The sequence below is a fragment of the Pantherophis guttatus genome, chromosome 7 (assembly GCF_059756535.1).
Source record: "Pantherophis guttatus breed Tessera chromosome 7, ASM5975653v1, whole genome shotgun sequence".
Classification (NCBI taxonomy): domain Eukaryota; kingdom Metazoa; phylum Chordata; class Lepidosauria; order Squamata; family Colubridae; genus Pantherophis; species Pantherophis guttatus.
Window position 1 is genome coordinate 4489821 of NC_142069.1, and position 12120 is coordinate 4501940.

The 12120-nt window shown below is 44.3% G+C and overlaps 1 protein-coding gene and 1 pseudogene across 2 annotated transcripts in view; both read left to right on the plus strand.

Moving 5' to 3' along the window:
- Nucleotides 1-12120, plus strand: part of PLXNA4 (plexin A4) — a 525881-nt gene that overhangs the window by 199466 nt on the left and 314295 nt on the right. The window lies entirely within an intron of this gene.
- Nucleotides 1-12120, plus strand: part of LOC148112749 (uncharacterized) — an 83505-nt pseudogene that overhangs the window by 65619 nt on the left and 5766 nt on the right.

Here is a 12120-nt window from a genome sequence, read left to right on the forward strand (position 1 = left end):
TTCCAAACTTTTTACTACTGGTTCTGTGGTTGTGGCTTGATGGGCGTGGCATGGCTTGGTGGGCGTGGCAGGGGAAGGATACTATAAAATCTCCATTCCCTCCCCAAACCAGGGGAAGGTTACTGCAAAATCCCCATTTCCTCCCAATCAGCTGGGACTCAGGAGGCAGAGAATAGATGGGGACGGGGCCAGTCAGAATTTTTAGTACCGGTTCTCCAGAACTACTCAAAATTTCTGCTACCGGTTCTCCAGAACCTGCTGAAACCCACCTCTGCTTTAAGACCTGTGGACTTCAACTCCCAGAATCCCCATGGTGGAATACTCCTGGCATAAGCTATGAGGAACAGGGTCTTCGTAAGACTCTTAGCCAGAGTTTGAGTGCCAAAACCCAAGATTTCCAAAGAAACTTTCCTTGAATTATTATTATTATTACAATTTCAGGGTTTGGAAATACGGCTACTCTTCCACTTACGACCACAATTCTTGGCGTTCTCCAATCTTTCATTACCAAACTAGGTGCTGGAAGTGAGTGGAGTTTATTGGGTGGGGAGGAGGAGGAGGAGGAAGATGGGGGGTGCTGGGTGCTCTCTGAGCTTGTTTATTTCCTTCCAGTTATTTCATTACCCAACTAGGTAACATTATCAGTGCTGGAAGGGAGTGGAGTTTATGGTGAGGAGGAGGAGGAGGAGGAGGAGGAGGAGGAGGAGGAGGAGGAGGAGGAGGAGGAGGAGGAGGAGGGTGGAGTCCTGGGTGCTATTGATGTCGAAGCGTGAATCAGCCTCGTTCCCCCCCCCCGGAGAAACTCTAATTAATTAGAGGTGAATGGATCTTGTTTTCCATGGTGTATACTCTCAAAGAAAGAAAACCCGAAGTATATATTCTAAGAAACATTTTATTATAAAAGTTAAAAAAACCTAGCTAACTATATCTTACCGGCAGTCTTATCACACAGACGGACAAAGGAAGTAAGAATCAGGAAGTTAGAAAAGAAAAAAGGTAGACATGCGCAATAGTCCAATGTGTCACAAGACCAGTCTTATCTCTACTGCTAAAGATAAATTCTCTGGCAAGCTACCGTAAGTCTTAGGATGGAAGCTCAGCTGGCGAATACTTAACGCAGTGACACTTGGTTATTTCCTTGTAGTTATTTCGTTACTCAACTAGGTAACATCATCAGTGTTACAAAGGAGTGGAGTTTATGGAGAGGAGGAGGAGGAGGAGGAGGAGGACTACGACAACTGTGAGGTCCTTGATGCTCTGAGCTTGGTAACTTTTTTTTGCAAACGTTTTATGACCCAACTAGAGAACATCATCAGTGCTAGGATATGCTAACACGAATAACGTTACGTAGTTTGGTAATGAAACATCTGCAAGAAAATCAACAAACTCACAGAGCACCAAGGAACCGACACAGCGTAGGTCCCATTTTGGTTCTTGGACAACAAAAGGAAACTTCCAAATAAAATGTCGCTTTCTTAAAACTAGGAGGTACCAATTCCTGGAGCAGACTATGAGAGCCATGTTCCGATTTTCTTACCTCCCTGCAAAAAAAAAAACCTTCTGCATTTACTGGCATTGGTTATTATAGAGTGATTTTTCCTGCTGCTTCCTATCGCCCCTTTTCCCTAGACATCCTAATTTAAAAGGGGGCGCTCCTTAATTCAACTGCCCGAAGCCAATACAATTAATGAAACCATCCCAAATCTACGTGTGTGGGTTGTTTTTTTTTTCCTTAACAATTTTTAATGAAGACCCAGTAGGCTTTCTCAGGCTTGGCACAATGAATGTCAAAGCTTTTCAATGCGGCTTGAAGGTTTGGGAATGTATTTCTTAAGTGTGTATAAAGGAATTTTCAAAGAGCTGAGGGAATCACAAAAGTCTTATTTTTTCTCCTCCTCCTCCTCCTTTTCTCCTCCTCCTCCTCTTCCTCCTTTTCTCCTCTTTCTCCTCTTTCTCCTTCTCCTTCTCCTCCTCTCCTCCTCTTCCTCCTTTTTTCCTCTCCTCCTTCTTCTCCTCCTCCTCCTTCTCCTCTTCACCCTTCTCCTCTCCTTCTCCTCCTTTTTCCTTCTCCTCCTCCTCTTCTCCTCCTCCTCCTTTTCTCCTCCTCCTCCTCCTCCTTTTCTCCTCTTTCTCCTCCTCTTTCTCCTCCTCCTCCTCCTCCTCCTCTTTTTCTCCTCTTTTTCCTCCTCTTTCTCCTTCTCCTTCTCCTCCTCTCCTCCTCCTCCTCCTCCTTTTCTCCTCCTCCTCCTCCTTCTTCTCCTCCTCCTTCTCCTCTTCATCCTTCTCCTCCTCCTTCTCCTCCTTTTTCCTTCTCCTTCTCCTCTTCTCCTCCTCCTCCTTTTCTCCTCCTCCTCCTCCTTTTCTCCTCTTTCTCCTCCTCTTTCTCCTTCTCCTTCTCCTCCTCTCCTCCTCCTCCTTTTCTCCTCCTCCTCCTTCTTCTCCTCCTCTTCATCCTTCTCCTCCTCCTTCTCCTTTTTCCTTCTCCTTCTCCTCTTCTCCTCCTCCTCCTTTTCTCCTCCTCCTCTTTCTCCTTCTCCTCCTCCTCTCCTCTTCCTCTTCCTCCTTTTCTCCTCCTCCTCCTCTTTCTCCTTCTCCTTCTCCTCCTCTTCTCCTCCTCCTCCGCCTTTTCTCCTCCTCCTCCTTTTCTCCCTCTCCTCCTCCTCTTCCTCCTTCTCCTCCTCCTCCTTCTCCTTCTCCTCCTCTTTCTCCTTCTCCTCCTCTTCCCCTCTCCTCCTCCTCCTCCTCCTCCTCCTCCTCCTCCTCCTCCTCCTCCTCCTCCTCCTCCTCCTCCTCCTCTTTCTTTTTCTGGCTCGTCCTGTCAGTGTTGTTCTTGGTGGCTTCTTTTGATTGGGCAGTTCATTGTGTGAATGTTTGTCAGAGTTGATAGTTCCTTACTTGGGGTAACACTGACAGCAGAAGTCCCTTCTATATGAACAGAGAGCAAACCCCACTCCCTTCAAACACTGATGATGTTACCTCGTTGGGTAATGTGATGTCTGCAAGCAAACAGCCAAGCTCAGAAGGCACCAAGGACCCCAGAGTTTTGTTGCCATCATCATCCTTCACCACCTCCTCCACAAACCCCCCTCCCTTCAATGCACAGTTGATGTTACCTAGTTGGGTCATGAAACATTTGCAAGAAAACAACCAAGTTCAGAGAGTATCAAGGATGTCCTCCTCCTCCTCCTCTCCTCGCTGATGATGTTACTTAGCTGGGTAATGAAATGTCTGTAAGAAAGCAACCAGGGACCTCATAGTCCTCCTTCTCCTCCTCCTCCTCCTTCTCCCTCTGCCCCTTTCCCTCCCCCTCCCCCTCCTCCCCCCTCTCCTCTCCCTCCTCCTTTTTCTACTGGATGATGGAGAGCTGACATTTGTACACCATATTCTGATATTTTCCCCCCATTTCCTTCACCTGGGTGGCATTTACCAGTTAATTAAACCCTACATTGTTCATTTCTCAAAGGGTTACACTTTCCTGTATGCATCGCGCAGAAAAATTTCCTTGGGCTCAGAGCCAATTTGACGCTGTGGTCATTTACGAGGCCCCAAAATTTCGATGTCTAAGCACGACGGTTGTTAAGTGAGTTTTGCCCCATTTTACGACACTTTCTTGCCACGCTTATTAAGCAAATCGCTCCAGTTGCTAAATGAGCAACATGGCTGTTAAGTGGAATTTGGCTTCCCTTCTTGTCAGGAAATCACAAAAGGGAATCACGCAACGCCGGGACAGTGCAACCATCATAAATCTAAGCCAGTTGCCAAGTATCCGGATTTTGACCATGTGACCATGGGGGGGGGGATGCTGCAACGGTCGTTAAGTGTGAAAAATGGTCATCAGTCCCTTTTTTTCAGTGCCGTTGTAACTTTGAATGACTGGCTGTAAGCAAAAATTTTAGCAAGGGATTCTCTGCCCGGTTGCTGGGTGGGCGTGGCCTACTTGGCCTCCAGCACCATGGGAGGGGGGGCATTTTTGTCCTCCTCGGCCTCCAGAGGCTTTCCTTGAGCCTCCGGGAGGGCAAAAAGGGCCTCCCCAGGCTCCGGAGGCCCTCTGGAGGCCTTCCTGAACTTCCGGTAGGCCCGTTTTTCGGCCTCCCCGAGCCTCTGTGCGGGCCCTGCATTTCCCTGCATCCAAAACGGGCTGTGTGGGGACTCCTGGGGGGGCGGGATGGGTGGGTCCAGCCAGGAGTGGGATTTGGGGGTTTTCCGAACTGCAGAGAATTTTAGCTAGAGGTTCTCCGGAACCCCTGCGAACCCCCAGCAGCCCAACTCTGGCTGTAAGTCAAGGCTGGACTATCTGTCCAGTTGTGACTTCCAAGACCATTTCTACTTGGGATGTATTTTTAGGAAAGTCACAATTTTTCTGGATAGATTCTTGAAGGACTTGCATTTGCCACATTGGAGAGTTTCTCCGGCGCAATTGGAAAACTCTTCTTTCTTGAAAGTTTTATAAAACCTGCAGTTTGCCAGGAAGAAACTTCTGCGAATCAATTCTCTGAACTAAATAACAATAAGTTGAGCTATCCAGGAGCCTGGATAGCTCAACAGACTAAAAGCACTGTTATTAACATTCAACTGTCTGCAATTATTGCAAGTTCGAATCTCGCCAAGGCTCAAGGTTGACTCAGCCTTCCATCCTTTCTAAGGTAGGTAAATTGAGGACCCAGTTTGTGGGGGCAATAAGCTGACTTTGTATAAATATACAAAAGTATGAAGGCTATTGCTTAACGCACTGTAAGCCGCCCTGAGTCTCCGGAGAAGGGCGGCATATAAATCTAATTTTAAAAAAAAAATGGATAGTGGATATGGCAGTACCGGGGGGTGGCAGAAGAGAAGAGAAAGAACTGGAAAGAAAGACAACAAAATACAAAGATCCTACAAACAGAACCAGAACGACTGCGGCAAAAAGAGAGCAAAAATAATGCTAATAGTAGTCGGTGCGTTAGGTGCACACAGCTAGAGCACACCGAGTACTGTTGGCATTGACAAAACCCCATCTGTCAATTGCAAAAGGCAGCTTTGCAACTGACGGATGGGTTAATAGAAGAACAATTACAGGAATTGGATTATGACTAGTCTAATGAAAAGAAGGACCAGGGGAGTCATGATAGCCGTCTTCCAATATTTGAGGGGCTGCCACAGAGAGGAGGCGGTCAAGCTATTTTCCAAAACAGAAGAAGGCGAGACAAGAAACAATGGATGGAAACTAACCAAGGTTGGCAGAAGCTGGGACAAGTCACGGGAGCTCATCCCGTTACGTGACACTAGGGATTCGAACGCTGAACTGCCGACCTTCCAATCGACAAGCTCAGCATCTTATTTATTTATTTATTTATTATTTATTTATTAATCAAATTTCTATACCGCCCTACTCCCGAAGGACTCAGGGCGGTGAACAGCTAAGATAAAATACAGATAATACAAATATTAAAAAATCCCTTAAAATTATTAAATATTTTGGCCGAAACACAGATTAAAACACCCAATTTATAAAATCACGAATCAAAAATTTAAAAGAGGAGAGTTAGGCCAGGCCAGCCTGCTGAAATAAAAAAGTTTTGAGAGCACGACGAAACGATCTTAGCCACTGAGCCACTGCGTCCCAATTAACATACAAGCTAATAACTACAACAGTAGTATGTTAAGAGTAATTACAGTATAATTCAACTAAAAAAAGAGAAAATAAAGAAAGCCCATCAACTAAATTTCTACTTGCATTCGCTTATTTTAAAAATTTCCCACACTATATCCGTAGTTTTATACATCTTTGTGGTGCACACTAACAATTATTAACATTCATAAACTCCCCTCTCATTTCTACTTCTTGTCTCTATCCATTCATAAAATACATTCCATGTCCTATATAATATTTCGAGTCTTCTTTATCTTTCATTTTTTAAAATTAATCTCGTAAACTTTAAGCAAATGCTAACTATTAGCTGAGAAGAATTTAGCTGAGTAGAAATTTTTTTTTATTGAAAAGTTTTACAAAAAGGAAATACAAAAAAATCCCCCCCCCCCGTTCCTCCCACCCTTTCCCCCCCTTCATCCCACCCTCCCCTCCCAACTTCCCAGAGCAAAATACAAGGTATTTCATTTAATCAAACATAAACTAGATTAATCTACTTATCCTCAAAGTACTGCATCCCCCACCGGAACCTTAACTCCACTACAGATAACCAAATACTTCTAATACTAACATTCATTCATAAGCTATTTGATATTTTCTTGTCTGATACTTATTTTGAATATAAGCTGAGTAGAAATTTGATTGCTTGATGGATTGCAAAACGAACAAACGAACAAACAATTCAATTCTTGAATCATCTAATTTTGGGGGTACACCTACTTCAAATCACGAAGCTGGTTTTGGTTCATTTTTGTCAAATCCCAGAAAGCTAATCAAGGTTGCAACTATCCAGCACATTTTTTTTGTGAATGCAGCCACCAGATGCATAAGTGACTTGAATATATTGTGTGAATGCAGCAGGCCCTTTACCTAAATGTTTGCAGGTATTTTTGGACTAAAATCTTAAAAGCTGAACAGCGTGCGACATACAGGTCTTATGCTTTTCAGGAGAGTCATTAACCAGCAGGTGCCACTTGGACTGCTGTTCTTAATAAGTGTAATTTATATATTGCTGGGCATCCCTTTTAAGATGGTTTCTTTGTTCTTTGCAGTATACGGGTACTAAATGAGGGTTAGCTTTTTCCTATGAAGAAAAGGACTCCGTTGCCATTTGAGAGGCCTTGATAGAGTTGACTTTGAATTTAAGAAAGACCTACCCGATGGGGGATAGATCAGCAAAAGCGTGTGGTGTCAGCAGTGGGATACTCTAAATGGCCTCACTTCCAAACCCTGGGGTCCTTCTAAGATCTGGAATTGATGCAAAGTCATGTTGTAAATTGCTCCAGGCATTTCAACTGTGTTTGGTGAGTTCAAGTGAAAGAAAGAAAGAAAGAAAGAAAGAAAGAAAGAAAGAAGGAAGGAAGGAAGGAAGGAAGGAAGGAAGGAAGGAAGGAAGGAAGGAAGGAGCACGTGGCCTCCCCTTTTCCATTTTTGCTGGCAGAAGGCTGCAGGAGGCTGTCATGGCCAAAAACGGAATCCGGGTGGACCTTGCGTTCCCCCCCCCACAAGGCACAAGCTCTTTTTTCGCTGGCAGAGGCACCACGGGCCAATCTGGCCCCCAGACCTTGAGTTGGACACCTCTGTCCTAGACCTAGATTGAGAACCCGGTTTCAAATAGAGTGAGCTGTTGGACCCCGTTCCTACAACCTTTGTCTCCAAACTAGGCTTGTTCATCCATCCCCTAAAACTCTCATTGGGATTGAAATTGTCAGTTTACTAAAGATGATGAAATTGGGAAAATTTCAGTCTCCTCCTCCTCCTGTCCACAAACCCTGTTGGATGCTTATCCTACGGTTGGGTAGATAATATATAGAAAACTATGTTCTGTAACTTTAACTGCTTCAAAGACGACTAATTGGCTGTGCTAAGCAGACATAAAAGAAGGCAGGAAGTTCATTCACTTCTGCTCCTGCTATTAGAAAGTTGAACTGCTGAAAGGAACCTTGTCTGTGTTACTGAAGAGAACTGGAATTTGTAAGCAAACTATGTTTTTGTGTTGAACCGTGATTATTAATTGAAGAAGTGTTATCTTTGTTTTGAGAAGCCAAGTTTGTTTTTTTTTACTACAAGTAAAGACTGTTTATTTTTCTTTAAACGTTCAGAGTCTGTGAGTATCTGTGTGTTTTGCTAAGCAACGTATCTATTCGCTGTCTGGTCCGTTGCACCATTTTGCAGAGGGCAGTTTTACCCTCAACAAACCCCACTCCCTTCCAGCACTGATTATGTTACCTAGATGGGTAATGAGACATCTGTAAGAAACCAATCAGGCTCAGAGAGCACCAGTGCCCAGTGGTGGGTTGCTACTGGTTCACTCCAGATCGGGCAAACCGCCCGATCCGCCTACCCGCCCGTACGTCTCTGCGAATGCATGGAAGCCTTGTGTGCGCCCGCGAGCACAGCCACGCCCACGAACAAACTGGCCGAAATTGAATCCCACTACTGCCCAGGACCCCACAGTCATTGTCTTCCTCCTCCTCCTCCTCTTCCTCCTCCTCCTCCATCACCATCACCACCAAACTCCCTTGTAGCACTGATGATGGTACTTTAATGGGTTTTGAGATGTCTGCAAGAAATGAACCCAGCTGAGAGACCACTGAAGGCCCCATATTTCTATTTATCTCAAAGGGACACCAAACTTTCCAGGCTTTTGAAGACAGAGGAATGACCACACATTATTTTTTCCACCACCCCCTCTTTTTTTAAAAAAAAATTTGATTTATATGCCGCCCTTCTCCGGAGACTCAGGGCAGCTTACAATGCGTTAAGCAATAGCCTTCATACTTTTGTATATTTATACAAAGTCAGCTTATTGCCCCCACAATCCGGGTCCTCATTTTACCTACCTTAGAAAGGATGGAAGGCTGAGTCGACCTTGAGCCTTGGAGAGATTCGAACTTACAGTAATTGCAGACAGCTGGTGTTAATCACAATGCTTTTAGTCTGCTGAGCCATCAGGCCCTTCCTTTATTATCTATTAGAAAGATCAGAAGAGACCAGGAGGAAACTCTCCAGAAAAGAGCTTGCAAAAATATTAAAAAACGGAGAGATTCTCTTCTATATTTTAACTCTTCAGTTTTGATTTAGGTTTGAAGGCTTTTCATTAGCCTTTGGACGCAGCTCGGGGATGATTAATTTCAGCAAATTCTTCCTTCTCTTTTTTTTCCCCCCCTTCTTCTTCTTATATTAATGTGAATTTGAAAAGATCCTGGATCTGGGCTGTCTTGATTTTGTTTTCCAAGCTAATAACCCAAAGCAGGGATCATCCATTTTGCAGCTGACAAAAATCTGTCCTTAAACTAAGCGGTTTTCGGTTGGTTTTTTTTGTTTTTGTTTTTTGGCATGCTGATCTGCCTGCGGTTTCTTTTGGAGAAAATTACATTTCCAAGGAGCAAAATAATATTAAGTGCTTTTAAAGCATAGCCCATTCGCTGCCTCGGCCAGCTGTTTTGCATCAATTCAGCTTCAGGTCTGGATGACACTCTTCAGCTCCCATATATATATATATATGTATATTTAATTTGATTTATATGCCGCCCTTCTCCGGAGACTCAGGGCGGCTTACAATGCTTTTAAGCAATAGCCTTCATACATTTGTATATTATGGTAATACAAAGTCAGTTTATTGCCCCCACAATCTGGGTCCTCATTTTAAATACCTTAGAAAGGATGGAAGGCTGAGTCAACCTTGAGCCTGGTGAGATTTGAACTTGCAGTAATTGCAGGCAGCAGATGTAAGTGGATGTTAATTAGTCTGCTGAGCCACCAGAGCTCCCATATTCAGGAGGTTGAGTCACTGTTGCTTGCCCAGGACTGTGGAACATGGATGGAGGTTATGGTAGGTTTTGACTCAGGTCCTCTGCACTTAGAAGATGGTAGGGCAGCCTTGACCTGATCAAGGCTGGATCTGGTTACGAGGGATAGCATCAAGATCATAGTAAGACCTTAGTAAGACCACACCTAGAGTACTGCATCCAGTTTTGGTTACCACACTATAAAAAAGATGTTGAGACTCTAGAAAGAGTGCAGAGAAGAGCAACCAAGAGGATTCGGGGACTGGAGGCTAAAACATACGATGAACGGTTGCAGGAACTGGGCATGGCTGGTCTAGGGAAGAGAAGGACCAGGGGAGACAGGAGAGCATCTTCCAATATTTGAGGGGCTGCCACAGAGAGGAGGGAGGTCAAGCTATTTTCCAAAGCACCTGAAGGCTAAAAATAATGCTAATAGTAGTCGGTGCGTTAGGTGCACACAACTAGAGCACACCGAGTACTGTTGGCATTGACAAAACCCCATCTGTCAATTGCAAAAGGCAGCTTTGCAACTGACGGATGGGTTAATAGAAGAACAGTTACAGGAATTGGATTATGACTAGTCTAATGAAAAGAAGGACTAGGGGAGACATGATAGCCGTCTTCCAATATTTGAGGGGCTGCCACAGAGAGGAGGGAGGTCAAGCTATTTTCCAAAGCCCCTGAAGGCCAGACAAGGAATAATGGATGGAAACTGACCAAGGAGAGATTCAACCTAGAAATAAGGAGGAACTTTCTGACAGTGAGAACAATCAACCCATGGAACAGACGTTGCCTTCAGAACTTGGGGGACCTTCATCCCTGGAGGCTTTCAAGAAGAGATTGGACTGCCATTTATCAGAAATGGTGTAGGGTCTCCTGCTTAGGCGGGGAGATGACCTACAAGGTCCCTTCCAACTCTGTTAATCTGTTAATCATGGGAAGTGATGGTACCGTTTTATACTGCACTGGTGAGGCCAGACTTGGGTTACTGCATCCACTTCTGGTCACCACAATACAAAGAAGAGACTCTGCAAAGGGTGCAGAGAAGAGCAACAAAGAGGATTAGGAGACTGGAGGCTAAAACATATGAAGAACGGTTGCAGGAATTGGGTAGGTCTAGTCTTATGAAAAGAAGGACCAGGGGAGACATGATAGCAGTGTTCCAGTATCTCAGGGGCTGCCCCAAAGAAGAGGGAGTCAAGCTATTCTCCAAAGCACCTGAGGGCAGGGCAAGAAGCAATGGGTGGAAACTCATCAAGGAGAGAAGCAACCTAGAACTAAGGAGAAATTTCCTGACAGTGAGAACAATTAACCAGTGGAACTGCTTGCCTCCAGAAGTTTTTTTTTTTTTAATAGTTTTTCAGTTTTATTTCTTATACACATAATATAAAATGTACATTTTCTTATACATAATTAATCCTACATATACATGTTTTCCTTAAAGAAAGCATTAAAATAAGGCATTTTAATTACATTCGGAGTTGCTCTTCTACCCTTCTTCCCTCATTTTGCAACAACCCTTCTTCTTCTCCTCCTTTTTTCTTTCCTCCCTCCTCTCCTCTCTTACTTTCTCCTTCCTCCTCTCCTTCCTCATCCTACTTCCCCTTCCTTTCCCCCACTCCTCATTTCTTTCCCCCCTTCTCACCTTCTCTCCTACTCCTGTCCCCTACTCTTCCTTCCTCTCCTTTTCCCTTCCTTCCTTCCTTCCTTCCTTCCTTCCTTCCTTCCTTCCTTCCTTCCTTCCCTCCCTCCCTCCCTCCCTCCCTCCCTCCTTCCTTCCTTCCTTCCTTCCTGTGGTGTCCCAGTGGTAAGAATGCAGTACTGCAGGCTAACTCATTGCTTCTAGGAGTTCGATTCTGAGTGGCTCAGGATTTACTCAGTCTTCCCAGGTCCATGAAATGAGGACCCAGATTCTTGGGGTGCAATATACTGACTGCTTAGAGAGGGCTATAAAGCACTGTAAAGCGGTATATAAGTGCTATATATAAGAGCCTTGGTGGTGCAGCAGATTAAAGCACTGTTAAGTAGCACCAGCTGCCTGCAATTACTGCAAGTTCAAATCTCACCAGGCTCAAGGTTGACTCAGCCTTCCATCCTTTCGAGGTAGGTAAAATGAGGACCCGGATTGTGGGGGCAATAAGCTGACTTTGTATAAAAAAGAACACCGTTTAGGGGAGGGGGGAGCGAAAGCCCTACTAAGCAGGTATATACAAAAGTATGAAGGCTATTGCTTGACGCATTGTAAGCCGCCCTGAGTCTCCAGAGAAGGGTGGCATATAAATCGAACCAATAAATAAATAAATAAATAAATATTGCCCTTCCTTCCTTCCTTCCTTCCTTCCTTCCTTCCTTCCTTCCTTCCTTCTTTCCTTCCTTCCTTCCTTCCTTCCTTCCTTCTTTCCTCCCTCCCTCCCTCCCTTCCTCTCTCTCTCTCTCTTTCTTTCTTTCTTTCTTTCTTTCTTTCTTTCTTTCTTTCTTTCTTCTTTCTTTCTTCTTTCCTTCTTTCTTCCTTCCTTCCTTTCATTCTTTCTTTCTTCTTTCTTTCTTTCTTTCTTTCTTTCTTTTCTTTTCTTTTCTTTTCTTTTCTTTTCTTTTCTTTTCTTTTCTTTTCTTTTCTTTCTTTCTTACATTCCTGAATTGCCCATCTTCCTCAAAGAGGGACTCTTGGCCAGGGTAATGATTGCCAATGATATCGTGGCTTAA